This window comes from Epinephelus moara, chromosome 1 (assembly GCF_006386435.1).
Source record: "Epinephelus moara isolate mb chromosome 1, YSFRI_EMoa_1.0, whole genome shotgun sequence".
Classification (NCBI taxonomy): Eukaryota; Metazoa; Chordata; class Actinopteri; order Perciformes; family Serranidae; genus Epinephelus; species Epinephelus moara.
This window is the reverse complement of record NC_065506.1, coordinates 32,271,978-32,277,089: the sequence shown is the minus strand read 5'-3', so window position 1 is coordinate 32,277,089 and position 5,112 is coordinate 32,271,978.

Genomic DNA, 5,112 nt, shown 5'->3' with positions numbered 1-5,112 from the left:
CCATTCTGTGCATTCAGCCTCTCTTCTCGCCCGCTCAGCATCAAACACATGGAGTTCCTCATCTGTATGCTCCGGCTCAAACAGGTATGGCTCTGGGTCTGTGTCCGCTACAAGAAACTCTTCAAAATCGCGTTCAAAGTCGTCCATTGCAGCTACTATGGAAGTCATTATAGTCCGGAGATATCGCTAGGCTAAATAAACAGCTGAGCTCTGTTTACCGGCTACACTGTCAGTCAGCGTGCAGGCTGGAGATTGGTGGAGCAGAGAGGGGAGGGGGGGTCCCCACTCAGTATGGTAAACGAGTTAGTGTGTAAAGTTATGAAGTGTGTCTGTTACGCTAGAAGAGTCAGAGTTTGGGACGGAGTCTTTTACTCCCTGGAGTGTTACCGGAGTTTCTGGAGTGCTCAAATAAACTGGCCTTTTTCCCGAACGTTCCTCTGGTCTCCTGCTCGTGAGGGATTCATTACAATATCGTAACATGGTTTAGATTTCTAAATAAACATTCACCTCGTCGCTAGATAGACCTACTCCTACTCCTATGACACATATTAAACATAGCATACAAATGTAACATATCCGTGGTTTGCAGAAACCTCCTTCTGGCAACTGGGTTGTTTTTCTTGCCTCAAAGTCAACGTATTTCTCAAATGGGTTTTGGTAGGATGCCTGAAACAAGGTCCGTGGTTAACACAAGCTTAAGAGATTTTCACAGTTTGTTCTGCAACATAAAATACATCAGTAAATACCCTGCTTGTGAATTCTGAGGCTTTCATGTGTCCAAAAAAGGGCAGTTGCTAATTGAGACTACAGAACGTCATCGTGCTGAAACCGGCTTCACAGCCTTATTGGGGTAGCGACATCAAGACATGCGACCATGGTGTAGTTAGCGTTTTTACTTCTGGCAATTGCACATAGACTTCTAAACCAGGGTGATGCTAATTTCTGCGTCAGCCTACAGAAAAGCGTCATCTCTATTTTGATGCAAAAAGCAAAATGTGCTCCAGCTGCTTCCATATTTTAACATGATAAACGTCATGTTTGGGGATGTTAATTTGACTATGGCAGCTGCATGTAAACAAGAATTTTAGAGAAATATTCATTTCTATTAGCCATGCAAACAGCTTTAGTAGGAATACTGCCTTATTTGAAATATGGGCAAAGACCAGAAAAAAAGACTTGTTGCTCCTTTTCTCCCATCTAATCTTCACCTCTTTCCCTTTAATCCACATTTTGCTTTCTCTCTTACCATATAAGATCAGCTTTTCTCCCTCTCCTCCTCACTTGTTTTTCCTTTTGACTTTGATTAATTCCCTTCTAGATGACTTCCTCTCCTCCTCCACCACCTCTCCACATATTTATCCCATCTTATTTTCATCTTTCCCTCTGTGTTTGCCCATCCCCAGTGCATTATCTGTGGTTTCCTAACACAACACACATGTCTTCAGTTACAGGCATGAAAACACAGCTGCTGCACGGAGTCCATGTTGGCAGAAACACAGGGAGGGCAGCGTGGATGTGCCAAAGTGTGCGTGCGTGCTGTGGTTTGTGGTGCAACAGCATGACATTGTAAAGCACACAGTACAATGTGTCATTAGAAATTACTTGTGAAGCTGACAGTCGCTTTGCAGCACTTTAAACTGCGCAGGCAGTGCGCTGCAGATTACACTTAACATAATGACTTCCATATTAAACAGAGGATAAATGAGCTCAAAAGCTTCTCAAACAGCGTCGGAGCTGCCTGTGTAGCATGTTGTAGCACAACTGCAGGTGGAGTTTGTATTTCAAGCTTCACTCAACTAAAATTAGTCTCTTTGTGTGTATGTGTGTAGGCCTCTACATATACACTTACGCAACAGCCTCTACATATACACACGTGTGCAGCTACATGTTGTGTTTGTGTGTTTCTCAGAATTCAGCCTCTCTCATGCCTGTTTATGGTCAAACTATGCTGCCAGGGTCACTCAGAGCGGAGCCAGCGGACGTGGGAAGAAGCAGAGAGAGTGATTGAGTGATGGAGAGAAACACAGGGGGAGGAAGAGAAAACACAACTTGTCGTATAGTTGCCCCATGCCACTTAATCATAATCCCTCCAGATTTATCTCTCTATTATTTATCAATTTAAGAATTCTTTTTATATATACATATATTATTATTTATTTGCATTATTTTTGTGAGGTCCTATGTCAAGGAGTCTTTACTAATTGCTCAAAAGCAAAAGTGATTGGTTACAATACTCGTCACATTATTGGGTGCAGCTCTTCAAACGATGCCTTTAAACGTGACACACTGAGGCTTAAGAAGCAGTTTGGAGGTATTTATTGATCATTGACGGTGGAAGAAGTATTCGGATTCTTTACAAAAGTACCAGAAACAACAGTTTAAAAATGCTCCATTATACAAGCACACGTCCTGTATTTAGAATCCTACTTAAGGAAAAATGCAACAGAAGTATTATCAGCTAAATGTACTTTAGATATCAAAAAATAAAAGTACTCACTCTTTAAAATTTCCAAATGTGACTGACATATTATTCTGTATATCATTATTGGATTATTTATACTTCTGCATCAGTGCATAAGGAGATGTTTACTGTTGATGCTGGATGGGTTGGAGTTAGTTTTACAGTCAGATAGTTTAATCAAGTCATCTCCAACCTCATCAGGCCCCATCCACAGGAATACATCTTCTTCTTTTTTTAAAGTATATAATTCAAGTTTTTATTGGTTTGAAAGGCTCCATACATGGCATACATTTTTTATTTCCCAGGCATACAAGAATACAAGGCATGCATTTTTTATATATGTGGAGGTGGACTCCAATACATAAAGATAAATTAACAAATAAGCCTTGAAGAAAAGAGAAGAAAACAAACTAACAAACAAAATATGTCACACATATGTCCTCATACACCACTCTACAGGGTCACATAATCACAGAGCAAGTTCATGATCATGTAGGCTTATCTTCCATTTTGATATGAATCCATGAACAGTCCCAAGGAGATACATCTTCCTCCTGATTGCCATTTATTGTGCTGAGCATACATTCATAAGACGCTGTTTCCACCATTGCATTAACCTATTCTTTCAACTCCAGGGCCTTTGTTGTCTTCCAGGGTCTGAGAATAACTTGACAGACAGTAATTAGACCCTTGGACCAAACCAACAACTTAAAATTTCTAATACTCAAATCCAGTGTAGTCCGACCAAACTACATTCCCTTATACAGTGCAGGGAAGTTCCTATTTCACTTTTACATTTCCTTCAGCTCTTGTTATCTAACAACTTCGTTTCGTAGTCATAACGGTGTATGATAATATCTATGCAGCACCTTATCTTGTGTGAGCTTCCCCCTCACTTCTTTCACATGTCTGCTACATCCTGACACAATTTAAGAACATCTGCCACCATCACTTTCTTCCCCACAGTCCTTTCACCTAAACAATTTCGCATTAAGAGACATATCACACAGGAGGGAATCAGTTTCTTTATAAAATTGTGAGGCCTTGTGGTTTTCCACTGGTAATTTGAGGTAGTATAATTATGTTAGTTGCTATAACGTAGGACTATGAAATCATTCAACTTCTTATCTGGAAGTACTTACGAAACAAGTTGAATCACTTAATCAGATTACTGATTATGTTTAAGTTGTATATCACGCTAGTCCTCAAACAAAGTAAAGGTTCCCCCAAATTTTACTTCAGTATCTCCGTTCATCTCCTTAGCTCCTTTCCAACACTGCTGACCATCCAGACCTGGATCAGACATGGCGTGAAAAGGAGGTGCCTTTTAAAAACACAAAGTCATCTTGTAAAACAGTCAAATAGTGACAATGAGGTTTGAAAGCAAAGCATAGAGAGCTCTTGAACATGTGCACACACTTGGAAATACACAAACACACACGTACACACCATGTGAGTCACAGCAACAGTAGATTGCATGCAGGCTGGCCCCATGTGTCATCACTTGTTAATCAACTTCACTTCATTCTCGCCGATCCCTCTGCACTTGTTCTGTGTTCTTTAATAACTGGGACAGAGGGTGTCTCCTGATGTGATGAAGAAACAGGCCCCAGTGAGCTGTAGGTTCAGGTCCAGTTTGACAGGACAAGGTGGAAAGACTTTTTTCTCTGTGCAACAGCTTGGCAGATAACACAGGGAGGAGCCTCTAGAGATTTCAGTTTGATCCAGCTGCAAGATGATCATGGTGGAGATATTACAGCAGCAGCCACAAGACTGATTACACTGCTGCGTGCGTGTGTGTGTGTGTGTGTTTGAATGAGATTCAGGACAATGCCTCCATTCCAGCCCTTTAATTACCTGCTGCTAATGAATGGAGTCTTGATAGATGTGCACAGCTGGGGATAGAGAAACTAAAGAAAGATGGAAAACATGTTGATAAACTGCCAAAACGAAGAAGCAAGGCCACTGTGTGTGTACGAGACAGAGGCAGAGAGAGTTTGTGTTTGTATGTGTGTGTGTGTGTGTGTGTGTGTACACTTATAATTGCAAGGACCTACTTTTGACAAGCTGCTGAAGATGTTTCTAGTCCTGATGACATTTTGCTCTTTCCTCACAGCATGAAAAATGTAATTAAATTTGGCTGATTAAAGCTGCACTAATCCTTGTTGTTGTGTTATTTCATGTGACAGTTGTCGTTTGTACAAAAAAACAGGATCCAGGAAGTCTTGCACCAGTTTATTAGAAACACCTGTTCAACTGCTCCTTAAAGCAACTCAATGCACTACAGCATGTAGACATGGTAAAGACAACCTGCTGAAGTTCAAACTGAGCATCAGAATGGGGAAGAAAGGTGAGTTAAGTGATTTTGAACGTGGCATGGTTGTTGGTGGCAGACAACCATCTCTAGGGTTTACAGAGGATGGTCCGAAAAAGAGAATGTATCTAGTGAGCGGTAAAATGCCTTGTTGATGCCAGAGGTCAGAGGAGAATGGCCAGACTGGTTCAAGATGATAGAAAGGCAACAGTAACTCAAATAACCACTGGTTACAACCAAGATCTGCAGAAGACCATCTCTGAATGAACAACACGTCCAACCTTGAAGCAGATGGGCTACAGCAGCAGAAGACCACACCAGGTGCCACTCCTGTCAG